Below are 18,198 nucleotides of genomic sequence, written 5' to 3'. Positions count from 1 at the left end.
TGGGATTTCCTATACAAAACTATGGAAAGAATGGGGTTTGGTTACAAATGGAGAAGCTGGATTTACTCGTGCATTTCGACTGCAACCTTCTCTGTCCTGATTAATGGTAGGCCTTCGGAGGTCTTTCAAAGCTCTAGAGGAATCAGACAAGGGGACCCCCTGTCCCCCCTCCTATTCCTGCTTGTGGCTGAAGTCCTCAGCCAATGCCTGCAGATAGCTGGGAGAGAAGGGTGGGTTAAAGGTTTTAATGTGCACAATGATGGGGAAAGGATAAATCATTTGCAATTTGCGGATGATACCCTATTCTTCATAGATGAGGACGGTAGCCAATTAAGATACCTGAAAGATATCCTCATTTGGTACGAAATCTCTTCTGGCCTTAAGGTGAACATGATGAAATCTTATATTTATAGTGCTACCAAAGTGGGCGACCAGAATATGAATCATGAAATGATTAAGGAGTTTGGGTGCCAGGTTGGTCGCCTACCCACATCTTCTCTGGGGTTACCCCTGGGAGAGACCTATAAGTCTAAGAAGATTTGGGATCCTGTTGTAGAAAGGATTAACAAGCGATTAGCTTCATGGAAAGGTCGTACCCTATCTAAAGGAGGTAAGATAACCCTCCTTAAGTCAGTCCTCCAGGCGTTACCAACCTATTACCTATCTTTGTTTTCAATACCAAAAGGGGTTCTTAAATGCATTGAGCAGAAGATGTGTTCGTTCTTTTGGAATAACAATATGCACCAGAAAAGTCTCCACTGGATGAAATGGAAGCAACTCTCTACCAACAGAGCTAAGGGTGGTATGGGGGTAAAAAACTTAGTAAATATGAATCAAGGCCTCCTTACCAAATGGCTGTGGAGAATGGATCATGAAAATGATCAATTGTGGCAAAAGATTATAAGATGCAAATATGGTAAGAGCCATAAGGAATGGTTAGATAAATGTAAAAGAACTTCCTATGGATGTGGGGTCTGGAAAGGCATCCTATCTAATGTAGGAAGGTACCATAGTCTCACTAAGTGGAGGTTAGGTGATGGGACAAAAATTGAGTTCTGGACGGACTTATGGCTGGGGACTGATACACTGCAATCTACTTTCCCTAGTATCTATAGACTGGCTATGAGACCGAAGGCTACTGTTGCAGAGATGTTCAACAGTATCAATAGAGAGTGGGATATAACAGTTAGAAGAAATCTGAATGATTGGGAACTCCAACAGTATGTTCATCTTCTGCAAATCCTTCACGAAGTCAGTTGGGGAGAAGGTACGGATACAAGAATATGGCGTATTGAGGAGAAAGAACCACTATCAGTGTCAAATTGCTATAAGAGATTGGACACAGACGACAGTTTACTTGAGCAATGTGTTTCTAGCTATGTGTGGCTCAAAGCTCTGCCCCCCAGGGTGGGTTTCTTCATGTGGGCAGTTCTAATGCGCAAAATCCCCACGGTGGATGCACTGAGAAGAAGAGGTTTCCAGATACCTAACAGATGCATACTATGTAAGGTAGAGGAAGAATCGATGGAACACTTGTTCCTGCACTGTAAGGTGGCCTCAAACCTGTGGAGCTTCTTTACCCAGTCCATGGGTGGTCAATGGTGTACCCCTAACACTATTAATCATATGGTCACTCAATGGGATGGACTGTATAAGAAAAAACATAGAAGGGAAGTGTGGCAAATAGTTCCTGCAGCGATCATATGGAGCATATGGAGCGACAGGAATAACAAAATTTTTAAAGAGAAAAACCTCAACTCTTCAGTAGACATTGAAGATGTGAAAGGCACTATCTTTGCTTGGATTAGGAGAATAGAAAAATATAAGAATGTATCTTATCTTGAAGTAGTATTAAACTGGGATACTTGGATGATGTGAGACATCAACCTTGAATTCCCACCTATTGTACATAGTTTTTTCTCCTTATATATTCAATCTAATTTTCAAAAAAAAAAATATAGTTTTGGAGTACAGAGGTATTGTTTCCGTGTTAAATCAAGTTGTTTGTATCTAAATCATGAATTTAGTGGTCGAATCTTTAATTATGATAATTTGTTCTTGTGTCATGCTACAAGTCACTAACTCAGTTGACTCAAGAAATAATTTCAAATGAAAACGGTACATATGTAACTTTATAATTATATCATCCTTAGGTCGCTTCAACTGACATGCTAGCAACAGACCATATACACAGAGAAGTACTGGTGTGGTGGATCATCAATATTTACCATTTATTAAGCTGCATTCTATCGTATGTTACGTGCTAAACTTTTCACAGATACAGTATTTGGGTTATTTTCAATGTTCTAAAGCCATCCACTTTATCTGCATATTTTGCTAATGTGGATTTGATTGGAAAGAGAATGCATTTCTTTAGAAATTTATATTGATGAAACTTCATTACATGGATTGTAAATAAGTAACTAGTTGGGAAAATTAAAGCACTTATGAATTATGATCGCCTTATGTGGGAGTGTTATACCTATGCGGGAAGGATTTTGTGAGTAATTTAAATAGATAATGGTTGGAGAATAAATTTATAAATAATTGGTGAGCAAGACACAACTTCCTCGAATATTGTGCAGTGAAGTGCGTTAACCACCAAGAATCGAAATCTTTATATTTAACCCGACCAGCTTTGCTTAGATCTGGGTACGAACAATTTCATATAGCGTAATTAGGAGTTAATAGTTGAAATTTATCTTTATAAGTTTCTACTTTATAAGAGGGCCTAACCTCCTCGTTTTAGGGCCATGATTATTGAAAACCAAATTCAATATAGTTGTGTAGAATTAAGGAAATAGAGTGACAAATTACTAGTTGGAGTATATACTAAAATTTATTCTGTTCTTGTTGTACGTTAGTTGCGGTGCACAGATTTTAGCAAGTGAAGAAGGTCTATGCAAAAGTTGTTCTAGTCCAACCGGCAGACATCTAGCTTACAACTTCAACATGACATCTGAAAGTTGGTTCTGGTATTATCCATCACTATTATCTTAAATATTGTTAAGATTATAATGTTATGGCCTACTCTCAACTCGTACGAAGTAGAGTAGTATAATGATTGAAGAAAAGGCAATTAAACGATAGGATATATTGGATACAAATTAGTAGTATATAATATGCTCTATTTTGTTTATGACGAAAAGGAACTAATAACAACTTTAACAATTGAACTAAATACTACTAATGTGTTTCGAACTTTCAAGAGAGTCTAACGTCCTTGAGTTAGATCGTAAAGCCAACTTTGATATATTTGTGTAGAATGAAAAGAATAGTAGAGAATCAATCTAATACTTTTGACATGGATATTATAAATTATTAGTGAGTTAAAAATCATGGTAGTTATATATTCGAGTTTCTTTGATCACTACCCACCAAGGAATGAAACTTCCCGAAATTTCACCGAAATTTCGCGAAACGTTTCCTAAAATGAGATTAGGTGCACGAAATAACACTTACAACTATTTCCTGCATAGTTTCCACCGACATGATCGAAATTTCCACCGAAGTTGTGGGAAATATCGAAATTTCCACCGACATGATGGAAATTTCGACCGACATAGTAGAAGTCTAGCAAAAAAACCGTAGAAACTAATACTAGAAACATATCCATTTCTTCGTCTTTTTCATCTTCATTTCTCTTAGATCTTTCTTGATTTTTATGTTATGTTTTTCATGGTTTTTAAATCTATTTGAATGATTTACGCCTTGACTTAACTGCCTAAATTGATTTTATCTTAGTAACACCTCTAATATAACTGTGTAATTGACGATACCTTCTCAAACTAACATAGTTTGTTAATTATTATCAGTAAGAATGTTATCTTTTGGGTGTTATAGCCAAAAAATTATTCAATTTACCCCCGGAAGTAACTGTGTAATTGTTAATACTCCCTCAAACTAATAGATAATGTTAAACATCATTTTTATGCTTCATTATGGTTTAATAATCTTGTTATACATAACTGCATCATATTTCTATCATTTCTGTAGATTTGTAATATTTCCACACTGACCGAAACATTTCTACGAAACATTTCCACTTTTGGACCGACCGAAATTTCCACCGAAACCGAAATTTCATTCCTTGCTACCCACTCATTGGATAAAATGAATACTTTAATTATCTTTGGGTATGTTAACTATTATGAGTTTTAGTTGTTTTTCGATAGGTTAACTGATTATGTAAGTGCGAGCTGTACCAATATCAGCCTGAAGATTTAAATAGTTTAGCTCACGATAGAAATGTTGAAGCACATAAAACCAAGACTTCGTTGCCTCCACAAATTACCACACGGTCAGACTTATTTCATTTACATTTCAGATTTGCTAAAATATTTTGAGCAACTCCCTCAAATTGTAGTGAACTACTTTTGGTGTTGTTTTTGTATTTTTCTTGGTGATATTTAGAGGCCAAATTTATTTTGCAACGAACTAGGATTTATGAAAAAGCTGTCGTATACCTAGATATATGGAAGTATGTTAAGTTTTTTTAAACTTACGATTTGACTAAAGGAGTCATGAGTTTTTAAATAGTGTTTGATGGATTCGTGTATGTAACTAACAGAATGTGTTTGTGTTTTACAACATGGTCCAATGGGTGGTTGTTGTACCGATGCTCCAACTGGAGGGTCTTAGGCGATGGGTATTGATTCCCAAGCAATAAGTAATGCGGTTAGAAGGGCAGTAGTCACTGTACATTAGCTAATGTTTGATGGATTCGTGTATGTAACTAATGGGATGTGTTTGTGTTTTACAACCAACAGATGGTTGTTGTACCTATGCTCCAACTGGAGGGTCTTCGGTGATGGTTATTGGTTAACAAGCAATTAGTAATGAGGTTAGAAGGTCAGTATTCAGTTTACATTTAAAGTATTTGACATGTTAAAAATTTATAGATCAATTTATGAGACTTGCTTGATTTCTTCTCCAAGGAAAATGTCTTTGCCCAACTAATTATATTACACATTTTAAAATGGTAGTGTATAATATACTAAATCCAGCCATTCGGCCATTGTTTAGTATTGGTATTTGGCTAGTGGGAACCTTTATGGGCGTCAGTAGTTGAGATAAATTGTCAACAACCCCAAAGTACTGACTGAAGCGATTTTCCTCCACATAATAAAATGCACTAACTCAGCAGGAATTTTTACACTCTTGTGAGCAGATAGCAATAGGAACCAGTAGTAAAATTCTGCCACGATTACATTTTGCTGAACATATGAGGCGCTGATTTTGAGTAATAGAAACAGCTGAGACCTACTGTTTAGCAGGAATGTAAGATGTGATTTGATTAATTCTGTGTAGCTGAGATATAACTTCAGGTATGAAACTACATTCTCTGTTGAATCAAATAAAATTTGGCGGACTATATACTAAACCACATTTGTTGTTGTAGTTCAATCTACAGGTAGCAGCTAGCTTAGAACTTCGACAAAGATATGTGGAAGTAAGTGCGTAGTTTTCTCCATTGCGGCTGTTATACTGTATTGCTAAAATATTGTGTTATGGACCTTATGGTGTAAAGTAGTAGAGTAGTGTAACGAAAGAAACCAAAGAAAGAAGAATTAACAATAGGTTAACATTTACTTGCAAAATAGTAGTATAATATACTCAATCTAGTCTACAAAGATGCATCGTTATCTGTGTTTGGTTGGAGTCAATCTTGAGGGGCTTCAATAATTGAGATTGATGGTAAATAACTAGCTATGATACTGAATTGGATCCGGACGCTAAACACTCAAGTTTGGTTTTCCATGCACATATCGTAGAATATCAATTAGTTTATCCTTTTCGTATATGCCCTACATTTGGATTTTGTTTATTTATTTCTTCGACTGCACCAGTCATCACCAAGAGACGCTTTAGTACTTTACTTGCAGGATGCATCATGAAGAATAAGTTAACACAAACATATAATACATGAGCTGATATTGAGTGTTGGCTCATGGAAGGAGAACACAACGTCTGATTCTGAATACGTGGTTTGGAAGGATAAAAGAGATATAACTTCAGTTTTTTGCTATATTGATAACAACTTTATCATATGAATTGTATAGACTCCTGGTACTTTTGTTTAGTGTAAAATATGAATGAAGTAAAAGACAGTGAAAAAAGAAACATTCAGCCATTAGGAACGTCTACAGACAGTGATGATAATCAAAATGCTCATTTGTGACAAATACAGGTAACAATGAAGAGATATTTTAAGTAACATAAAGATTATATCGTTTTATGACTTTGTGTTTAACTTGGGAGGTTGCAATGTAGCAACATAAAGACATACTTTGCTAGATTGCTAGTAGTTTTATTTTTCTGTAAAGTTTATCTATTAATATATTGATTCAAATTTCAGAAAAAAAAGATATTTTTAGTAAAGGGTACGAGTTTATTATGTTCTTACCCAGAATCCTAGATTTACTTTGTATTTGATGTGGATACAAAATTAAGTTTCATCTTTGTTGTGATGTAAATTGGATGCCAATGACAGGTTGTTGGAGAATGAAGATATATATGTTAATGTAAAAACAACTTTTATTTTTTCACATATTAGAACTCACTAGTTGGTCTATAACACACATAATTTGCTTGGATAATGAGCTGACCTCATCAAGAGTTGGAACAATTTCACTTACCGTAAAGTTACGAGTTACTACTAACCTATCTTTGTCTACCTACACTGGTGATTTTACTATTCTTCACTTAGGATATATGTACGATGAAGGAATTAATAGCAACTTTGTTGTTAAAGTAAAGTGACTATTAATGGGTTCCTAACTTTTTACGTGGATCTGACATCCTTGCGTTAAAGCCGTGCTATTAGTGGGAAAATATACTAATTTACTAGGAGCTGATATATCTGTGCTGCATTAAGGAGAGCCAAGTTATTACAAGGAGTATATACTAATTTACTTTTGTTCGGTGTACTTTAGTTGCATTTGGAAGCACAGGTTTTAGCAAGTGAAGAAGATCCCTCCAAAAGATGTTCTAGTTTAACCTGCAGGCAGCTAGCTTACAACTTCAAAATATATATCTGAAAGTAGGTAAGTCTCCCTCATTGCCATTCTAGTGTGTTGTTATACTTTATGTTATATTGTTAATTTGTGGAGTAGTGTAATGATGCATGCAAAATGGTCTATTTAAAATGCCAAGGCACGAATTCTTGGAGGTTGTGTCCTTTTTGACGTCAGGTTAGTGCATATCTTGATGGGCGTCTTCCAGATACCACCCTCACAAGTCAGCTCGAGGACACCTGACTTGTTTTGGTTTTTACCTTCTATAGTAATTCTTGACATTCAGGTGTGCATCATCTATTTGATACATAAGTTATCTATTCCTTCTACTGTTGTTTCTTCCTATGCATACTTAGTGGTGCAATGATTTTCAACACTACCAATGGGATTGTAACTTCTCAAAAGGGCATGGTGTTAGGTCTTTCTTAATCAATGCTAAATTTGATAAATCTGTGTTGAATTAAAATGACAGACTAGCGTAAATTTATTACTCATATGGTGTAATGAAATATGATGTAAATTAAAACTCATGATGGAAAGGAGTCAAAGGACAATATTATCTGTGGACATACTAACTCTTATGAGTCGTATGTTTTTATTCAAGATGTTAACTGATTATGAAAATGCAATTTGTACCTAAGTCTGCTGGGAAGAAAGTTGAATAGATTTCAGGAGTTGAAAAGTATCTTTTGATGTAGTTTGGTTTTTTATACAAAATATGGTAAACTAATTTTGGTTCCTGCTGTATCGTTCTGGTGGAAGTTAAGAGGCCAAATTTATTTTGCAACTGATGAGGATTCATGGGAAAACCTTTGCTGCTAAATCTCCAGGTAGCTAAGCTACCAAATTTATTATGATATGTCGAAGCATGTCAAGCTTTATAGAACTATTATTTGACTTAAGGAAGCATGACATTTTAACTCGTGTTTGATTATTTCCTCTAGATAACCAATTAGTTGTTTACCTATGCTTCAACTAAAAGGGTATTTGGAGGTGATTATTGATTTCTAATCAATAAGTGATGTGGTTAGATGGTCGGTGGTCAATGTTTTATTTAAATTATTTGACATGATAAAATTTGTAGCTCAGTTTATGGGACTTTCTTAACTTTTTTCCCATGGAAATTGTTTGTTTGATCTGAACAACTAATAAAAATACGCATGGTAAAAATAATAGTGTAGAATGTACTCATTGTAGTCCATTTGGGAGATGCATTTTGATTGGTATTTGGCTAGTGGGAATAAATGGTTAACAAAGAACCGAAATAGATCTTGTTGCTATGATAATAAATATAGATTTTCTAGCACCTTATAAAAATGCACTAACCCAGGTGGAAACGATATTGAGCATCAGATCACAGAAAATGCTAACACCATTTAGCAAGCTCAGGTGGCGTATAACCTGGTTTATTTAATTTTGTGTAAGTGAGATTTATTTTCATATATCAAACTATATACACTAACCTACTTTTGTCCTTGCTGTACTTTAGTTCTATTTAGAAGCGAACCTTTATGGGAAGTGAAGAAGATCCATGCAGGTAAAATAGTTTACAATTTCAGCATAGATATAGTAGTACAATATACTCAAGCGGTCAAGCCAGTCCATAAAGATGTATCTATGTTTGTGTTTGGTTAGTTTAATCTCAAGGGGCATCAACAATTGGAAATCAGTGAACGATTATTAAGCTACGATACTGAATTGGAGCCGGTTGCTGAAATACTCAAGACAGGTTTGTCCACGCGCACATCTAAAAATATTAATCACTGTATCCTATTCTTTTTATGTTACATGCTTATTTCACTTCTAGCTGTTTTTTAACCTCAGAGGTCCTAAATTCTTTAGTTTTCTTCTGATCTGTCCAACTGCTTTGATCATTTACCAAACGACCCTAGGTTATACTTGCAGCGTGAAGACTAATTAGTAATCAGCACAAACATATAATATTATAAAGTATGAACTAAATTCGAGTACCTGATCATGGAACCATAGGACGTTCACTGATTTTTAAACTTCGAATTAATATTTATTATAAAAGAACGTACAGAATTAGAAGGGAGTTATGTTACATCATCATAGCCTCCCAATCCCAACTGTTAATGAAGTCATGGAATCATTTTGCCATCGCCCAATTTACATTTCTACTTTTCAAAATACATCAAAGGAGGCGTATGGATGTGGGGTCTTGAAAGGCATCCAACAGAGGTATCCACTCTAGCCCTTACCAAATGGAAATTCGGTGAAGGATCTTTGATCAGCTTTTGGTCAGACATCTGGTGTTCCTCTATTCCTCTTAAGGATCGATTCCCTGTGATCTGTATAGCAGTTCACAAAGAAGCTAGTGTTCTCGATAGTTATCACAGGGAACATGGCGCTTGGAATATCATCTTGAGAAAGGATTTGAATGATAGGGAAGTCCCAATTTTGGCTCATCTGTTGGAGATTCTGAATGCTTCGCACCCTTTGGTAGGGACCGAAGATTGCAGGGTCTGGAATATAGAGGAAAAGGAGAAACTCTCAGTAAACCAATGCTACTAAAGACTCTCTGGTCAGCTACCAACTTAGGATACCAACTCAGGATAATTGGGAGTTCCAGCACTCTTCTATCTGGAGTCAGACAATCCCCATAAGGGTTAGCTTCTTTGTGTGGGCAGCATTAAAAAACAAAATTCCTACTATAGAGATGCCGCAGAGAAGAGGCACGCCGATACCCAACAGATGCATTAGGTGTAAGTTGGAGGAGGAGAACACAAATCATCTCCTTCTACACTGTGCCAAGACCAGACCACTCTGGGACTTCTTCTTAGACAAATCCAGGAACTTATGGTGCATGCTCGAATTCAGTCGAGCAAGTGATGTCCTAATGGAAGCACCTAAAAGTCAGGAAGGAGAGGAAAGAGGTTTGCAGTATTCTCCTCTCGCCATCATATGGCTCGTGTTGAAAGACAGGAACGACAAGTTATTTAAGGAGTCCTACCCTTTCAGCTCTCTGGCTGTGGAAGACATTTTAGCTTTGCTTTTCCATTGGAGTAGGAGTGCCAATTGGGCCAAGAATAAGTCTTATACAGACTTTGCTTTGAATTAGGAGTAGAGTTCTGCACCTCTTATTCCTGAAGTTTTGGTTTTCCATTGGAGTAGGAGTGCCACTTGGGCCAAGAATAAGTCTTATACAGACTTTCTTTTGAATTAGGAGTAGAGTTCTGCACCTCTTATTCCTGAAGTTTTGGTTTGTTACTGGCTTGTCCAATTGTTGCGATGTTAACTTTTTTCAACAGCCTGAATTTGTCTAGTCTGTTCTGAGTTTTATCTGTCCTAGTCTAAGTCGACTTGTTTAGTCAGGGTAGAATGGCCATTTTAGGTTATTTCATATTGGACATCATCAGTATCTGCATTTACTAGTCATATAACATGAAGTTGTATTATTTCTTAGATCACGTGAAGTTTCTCTGAAAATATACTAGCTACTTTTGTCCTTACACTACTTTCTTGGTTACATTTTGATGCTAAGTGTTGATCTTTTAGGTAACGAAGAAGATTACTGCAAAAGTAAGTTCAATTTGACCTCCACATAGCTAAGGTTAAAACTTCAACAATGATGCAAAAGTAGGGATTTTTTTCTCTAATCTTTCAGTCCAATATTATGTAAGTAGCACAAGGAAAGAGAACCCAGTAAGTTATGGAGTTCGGATAGTTTGTTACATAGTTGTAATAGTGGTGATATAGCAGAGGTTATACTAATGTAATAACTAAGATGGTAGTTGAGAGGTGGTTAAAGTGGTGGACAACAACGTTTTTTGTGTTCTTTTTTACAGTGCAAGAATCGGAAAAAAAAAATTGAGTTTTTAAACTCAAAGTAGGGGTTTGCTTCCTTGAAAGTCCCGAACACCTTTGGGCATTGGATCTCATTGGAGATGAGAACTCTTATGTAGTGGGTGGTTATTTTAAGGCGGAAACGTAGTTTTGGAGGATGAAGGAGATAGCTGCAGTTTTTAACTAATACTGACAACCATTTCATTATATGGACTGTACAGGTACTTCCATATATTCTTTGAATAGTAGACATGATACTTTCAACTGTGAAACAAAATATAACATGAAAAAGGAAAGCTTCATCAACGGTGGTAATCAAAATCCTCATTCGTGACCACTGCATATGCAGGTAATAATTAACAGATATTTGTATTAAGGACCATGACTTTATTTTGTTTTTACCTTATTTACTTTGTGTATTTGGTGCTGACACAAAATCAAGTTTCATCTTGGTTGTGGTACAAGGTTGCCAACTTAAATAGATAGGTAATTGGAGAATGAAGATATTGGTGTTTGGAAAAATGTTTTTCTTTCTATATATTAGAACTCGCTAGTTATTCCGATTTCCATGATTTCTTCGGGTAAACTGTAGTCAAATGCAACCAATGTTGGGATCTTGTATGTAACCTAATGCACTGACCTCAATATGAGTTTGAACAACATTGGTTGTGTTACTTCTCTACAGTATTTTTACCTATGGTGAGAGAATTAATAGCAACTTTGTTATTTCACAAATAAACTATCAACAGGTTTCGGAATCATCAAATGGGCATCACATCTTTGCTTTAAGACCATGCTTTTCTAAACCCAAGGTTGATGTATTTGTGCTGAAACTGAATTAGGTACAGTGTACACTAATCTACTCTTGTTCTTGGTGTACTTTTGTTGCATTTGGAAGCACATGTTCCACTAGTCTTTAGGAGTGCTTTTTCACTTTTGCTCGAACAATCTGTTGTAGAATATTGCTGCCTCTAATCAATAGATGACATTTGACATGAAAAGTTGTAGAAAAACATCTTTATGATGTAGATAAATTAGAGGACTTGCTAACTGTTTCTGTAATCAGGGCAATATGAGGCAATAACATCTTCTCCTCAAAAATACTGCAGTTAGAACATTGTACTCTCTGGTTTGTGTTGCCAGTCATCAGGGTTCGTGTTTTTGAGGTCACTGATGGAATTGTATTCATTTCACTTTCTTTGTTCTTTTAATCAATCAAATCATCAAAGCAAAAATACTGTAATTAACTTTTGTGTTATATCTTTGCACGTATTTGATGACACTGTGTTTAGTTGATAACTTAATATGTCAATGCTTTACATTTTTTTTGGTTAATCCGTGGACTGTAATATAATCAACCATTTTTAACTAATCACATTACATGCATCGTTCTTGTCCAACTTTTCTGAGGTCTGTCTATCCCACCACGGTATTGCTGTCATATTCATGACTTTGAGCTTCCTGGAAATTAGGGGATTCTGTACAATTGTAGTGATACAAAATGTTAATATCTTTATATATGCAGTTGGATGAATAAACCATTAACCATAGTTCCACCCTCGTGTTCTTGTAACCTCATTTACTGCATGCACCCTGTTAATTAAGAAGACCTGTGGGTCGGGTAGTTTCATATTACTTATTCCTATTGAGATAGCTTTCCTTTTTATTCGCAATACCTAATCAAAATTAATTTCTTTCTCTTTACTTGAACTGACTGAACTCTATAAGGACTTGAACGTCTTTCACTAGTTCGCATAATTATCTTCATGAGACTATTTACGTCAAGAGGAGAAACTGTTTAGATCAATGTAATTAGTATGTTTTACTTCTGAAGTATCAATCTAATTAGTTGGTTCAAGATACTAGTTCTATGGTTGGATTGCATAAACAACCCTGACCAGAAGCATGCAGGAGTTTGTCTAAAGAACTTCCAAATTTATGAAAACTCGCAGTTCTGTGAAAAATGCTTAGTTATATGGTTGGTAATCGGTACCAAATGCCGTAATGAGGTACTAGTGGATTATGAGAACATGAAGTTGGCTTCTCAATGCGTTATCTTCTGTTGGAGTAGAATTGAGAAAGTTATCAGCCACTTTTTATAGGAATTCCATTTTCCCCTTTGACTCCTTTGTAGGTAGCTTCTTGGGTTTTTCTATCTCAGCTTGTTCTTTAGCCTATTGTATATCAACTTTGTTTCAATATCAAAAAACAACTTCTAATTATGGTTATGAATATGTATATATATACATATGTATATATATAATCATTTCTATTTTTTGTTTCAATAGATATTCGTGTTGTTGACGAATTTCAGTTTGATGATACTCTTGCACCTATGCATGCACCGTGCTCACCCTTGACAAGTTGACATTGTGGGTAAAGTTGGGAACAACATCTTAATTTAGTACGTATTATCTTCATACATGCTAGAGGCATTGCTTCCTTTTGGAGCATGTCATAGTTGTCTAGGCTAGCACTTGACATGCTGAAAATTAAGTTGTTATATCCTTCTTTACCTCATTTCTCGATTCTCTGGTAACTACAGGAAAAGGTAACACATCTCTAAAGCATGCATATTCGTAGGTACATAATTATTCCATTATTTTATTCTCTCTGTTGTAGTTGCTTCGAATATTTGACGTGGTGGTGCAATGATTTTCTACTTGATCATGATTAGTTGTAGCGTACTTGGGGTTGCTATGATTTTTTTTTACTGTGATTTGACTTTTTTTTTACTAAAGGGATGTGCATCACATGTTCAATTGACCGTGAGATGATTCACTGACAAGCTGTTCAGAAGAAGTGGTGGTTTTGCCAGATGCTCAAACATTCTGTCAGAGCGGGTGTATTCACGCTGAAATATTAGTATATGCCATATTCGTTCCCTTCCAGTTCTGACAGTTGCATTTGATCTTGTGATGTATATCTTGAGGGGACTGAGAAGTCTATGAAGTTTTATGAGCTAAGTACTGATTTGTCTTGTCCAGATTTGAAGATGTTTTGAAGGTTTCTATATTGGCAGTCATTTGAAGAAACAATTATATTACTTGGGGACATAAATTACTACTTCGGGTGGTTAAGCACTTATGTGTCTTGGAATACCTTAATCTTATTATTACATTATTTGCTCACAAAATAATCAGTAAAGGATTAGGAGCCATAAGTTATGTTATTGAAACTTTTGTACAGAAGATATAGAATGGCTCCTAAAACAGTTTTGGAGAATATTTACTATTTTCGTGCTAAGTCAAGTGGTTTATATCCAAATCTTGAATTTTGTAGTTTGATCTTCAAATTTGATGAATTTTTCTTGTGCCATGCTACAAGTACATCACTGGCTTAGGAACTAAATTCCATGTGAAAGAGGTACAACTTTAACTCTTTAACTATTCGTGACTCGCTTGGATTTTCTTGGTAGCAACAGACCCATATTTGCAGAGAAGTTAGCATTTTACTTGGCTACATTCAATCTTCTTTCACGTGTCAAACTTTGTGCTAATATTTGGGTTGTTTCCAATGTTTTTAAGCCATCTATTTTATGTGCAAATAAATTTTAGCTATGTGGGATAGATTAGTTGGAATACGGATTTTGTTAGAGTTTAATATTGATGGCCGCATCATTATCTGAATCCTAAATAAAGGGATAGTTGGAGAATCAAAACGTTATGATTGCCTTTAGGGGAAATGTTATGAATATATTGGATTGTTTTGGTAAGCAATTTAAACAGTTAGTAGTTGGAGAATAAAGATCTATATATGTATGTGTGTGTGTGTGTGTGTGTTCCTATATGCATGCTCTTACATAGTTACATTTTTTTAATCCTTAGGTAAGTGTAGTAATGTGCCTTGACCACCAAAAATTGGAATCCTTATATGTTACCAAATGAGCTTGCCTGGATGCCTGAACAATTTCATATAGCGTAGAATTAGGAGCTTATTACTGACATATATCCTTGCGTTTGTCATTTTTATTACTCCTCGACGTATATTACACTAAAAGCTTGGGTTTATTACTTGGTAAGAGCGTAAGAGTGCTCGAGCTCCTTGTTCTAAGGCCATGCTTTTCAAAATATTTGTGTTGAATTAAGACAATGGCGTTACAAACTCTTTGTTATGTTCTTTCTGTACTTTAGTTTCATTTAGAAGCAAACTTTTAGCAAGTGAAGAAGATCCATGAAAAAGCTGCTCTAGTCTAGCCTGCAGGCAGCTTACAACTTTGACATGACATCTGAAAGTAGGTATGTGGTACTATTCCATCCCCAAATTTATTTACATGAAGAAGGAACTAGTAACAACTTTGGAATTGAACTATTAAAGAGGGCTTGACGCCCTTGTGTTCGACCATTCTTAATCAAAGCCAAATTTGATATGTTTGCTTGGAATGATTTCGTCTGTAATGGGGAGGCATTATTTGTATAACATGTAACCTGAAAATGAAAAACTTTGTACATTGAACCGTTTTTTATTATATATTCAATCTCATTTATAATGTATTTAATTTGACTAAAGGGGTATGTAACTAAAAAAGTGTGACAACATGGAATGTTGTACGTAACTAACAAAATGTGTTCTGCTTGACAACATGGTCAAAAGGTGGTTGTTCTATTTATGCTCCAACGGAAAGAGTCTACTGGGATGCTTATTGACCACTAAGTGATAAGTAATGCGGGTAGAAGGTCGGTAGTCAATGTACTGTTCAATTATTTGACTTGATTAGAATTTATCGGTTTACAAGACTTGCTTATTTTTTTTTCTCCAAGGAAAATGTCTTTTCCTAACTAATTAAATTATGCACGCTAGAAATACTAGTGGGAACCTTCACTTACGTCAATAGTCGAGATAAGTTGTCTACAAAACAAAAGTATAGAAATGAAGCTGGTAGCAGTGACAAACCAGAATGCTTTTTTCCAACACATTAGAAAATGCACTTATCGGTATGAAAATTTACGTTCTTGTGAGCTAAAAGCAAAAGCAGCTAGAATAAAATTATGTCCCATTTAGCAGGCTTTGGAAATTTACAATCTGGTTCGATCAATTTTTTATAAGTGAGATATAACTTCAGGTATGTTACTAAATTCCTTGTTAGATCACGTAAAGTTTCTTAAGCTATATACTTTATTGCTGTAGTTTAATTCATTCAGAAGCGAACCTTTTAGCAAGTGAAGAAGATCCTTTCAAAAGGCATTCTAGTCCTATCTACAGGTAACATCATCAAAGATACGAAAGTGTGTAGTTTTTTCTCCATTTCTGCTGTTATGATGTATTGTGAAAATATTATGCTATGACCCTTATGAACTAAACTCTTAAGTAGTGTAATTTTTTGAAAGTTCGTTAGTAAATTAGTGTAATGAAAGAAACCAGAGAACGGAACAATTGGATAACATACACTTGCAAATAGTTTTGCAACATACTCAATCTATTCCACAGAGATGCATCTTTGTTTCTGCCTGGTTAAAGTGAATCTTGAGGAGCCTTAAGATTTGACGTCAATGGTGAATTATCAAGCTATGTACTGAATTGGAGATGGCTGATAAACAATCTAGTCAGGTTAACCATGCACACACTATAATACCAATTAGTCCGTCCTTTTTTTATATGTCACATGTTGATGTCACTTCTTTCTGGTTGTAAACCTAATATGTCATAAATTTTAAATATGCTGTTTGAAGTAGAAATATTAGTTCAGTTCTTCAACTATACTGATAACCACATCATCATATGGACTGCATAGACCAATGATACTTTCGTGTAATGTAAAATATGAATGAAATGAAAATGATTTTAATATCATCTTCCTAATTCCTATTCATTGAATAGATGCATGTTACTTTCATACATTGTGAAATAAATGACAAAGTGTAAAAAATAGAGCTTCAATAACGTCTATAGACTGTAATGATGGTACTCAAAATGCTCATTTATGACAACTACAAATGCATGTACAACTAAAACTTTTTTTATATCAACGAATATGATATTATTTTGTTCTTTCCTTGTTTACTACTTTGTGTATTTGATGCAAGGAATGAAATTTCGGTTTGGAAATGGAAATAGTTCAGTCATTTCAGCCGAAATATTTCAGAATATACTTCCTTGATCGTGCAATGTTAAGATAAAGTAATCAAATTTCAGTTTGGTGGAAATTTGGGTACGCATGGAAATGGAAATATTTTGGTCATTTCGCCCGAAATATTTCAAAATTTAATTCCTTCATTTGATGCACATACAAAATCAAGTCTTATTGTGGTTCAGATATAATTTGTCGCAAACTCTAATGAATAGGTAGTTGGAGAATGATGACATATATGGTGATGTGAGCAGATGTTTTATTTTTCTATATATTAGAACTCGCTAATTGGTCTGCCGGACATAATATCCTTGGATAATGTGCAGTAAGACGGCACCTAGTATTGGAATCTTTTTATGTAACCTAATGAGCTGACCTTCATATGAGTCTGAACAATTTCATATACCCTGTAAAATTAGGAGTATCTATTGCTGACCTGTCTTTGTCTACCTACACTGATCATTTAACTAGTCTACACTTACATTTACGTATGGCGAAGAAACTTTGTTACACTAAAAGACACGACCAATGAACTTTCTCTACCGACACTTGTCATTTAACTACTTTACAGATACGTTTTACGTATGGCAAAGGAGTTAATAACAACTTTTGTTACATTGAACTATTAAAGACACGATCAATGGGTTTCGAACTTTTGAAATGGACCTCATATCCTTGTTATAATGCCATGGGTTCTAATCATATACAGCTTGATAATGATTACTTGTACAATACTAGGCTCTAAATTGCGACTTGACATGTACCGAACTTAAGGTATAGTGAGGGGGAGTTTTTTTTGCTAAAGCGTGTATTATTTGTTTCATTGAAATATTTCTATCCTTCTATTTTTGTTGCTTCTATGCATCCTTTGTTTTCTAATCATATACGGCTTCATAACGATTACTTGTAAGATACTAGGTTCTAAGTTGCGACTTGACAAGTACCGAACTTAAGGTATATTGATGATTTATAATTGCGGTTCTTTTGGAGAGGGGGGGGGGGGGGGGGGGGGGAGTCGGGGAAGTATTTCCTATTCCTTCTATTTTAGTTGCTTCCTACTTCCTAGGTATCCTTTGTTTTCTAATCATGTTCGACTTGATCATGAGTACTTGTAAGATACTAAAGCGTGTACTATTTGTTTCATGCAAATATTTCTATCTTTCTATTTTTGTTGCTTCCTATGCATCCTTTGTTTAAGATGGTAGGGGGAATATCTCCTATTCCTTCTATTTTAGTTGCTTCCGATGCAACCTTTGTTTTTCTAATCATATTCGGCTTGATCATGAGTACTTGTAAGATATTAGGTTC

At 35.1% G+C, this 18,198-nt stretch overlaps 2 long non-coding RNA genes across 3 annotated transcripts; both read left to right on the top strand.

Moving 5' to 3' along the window:
- Positions 1-5,262: 5,262 nt before the first annotated feature.
- Positions 5,263-7,011, top strand: LOC147537317 (uncharacterized). Its single transcript, XR_015226058.1, has 3 exons — positions 5,263-5,327; positions 5,402-5,452; positions 6,936-7,011. It is a non-coding gene; the product is annotated as an uncharacterized LOC147537317 (long non-coding RNA).
- A 715-nt stretch (positions 7,012-7,726) lies between these two features.
- LOC147537316 (uncharacterized) lies at positions 7,727-11,868 on the top strand. Of its 2 annotated transcripts, none has more exons than XR_015226057.1 (5): positions 7,727-7,846; positions 8,347-8,405; positions 8,506-8,553; positions 8,652-8,745; positions 11,045-11,868. It is a non-coding gene; the product is annotated as an uncharacterized LOC147537316 (long non-coding RNA). The 2 variants fall into 2 exon arrangements; XR_015226056.1 differs by having other exon boundaries at positions 10,536-11,868.
- The last annotated feature ends 6,330 nt before the right edge of the window (positions 11,869-18,198 follow it).

This window comes from Eschscholzia californica, unplaced genomic scaffold (assembly GCF_041429995.1).
Source record: "Eschscholzia californica isolate CP2 unplaced genomic scaffold, dmEscCali1.0.p SCAF_5, whole genome shotgun sequence".
Lineage (NCBI taxonomy): Eukaryota > Viridiplantae > Streptophyta > Magnoliopsida > Ranunculales > Papaveraceae > Eschscholzia > Eschscholzia californica.
Note: the sequence above shows the minus strand (reverse complement) of the source record. Positions and strands in the feature narration are given on the sequence as shown.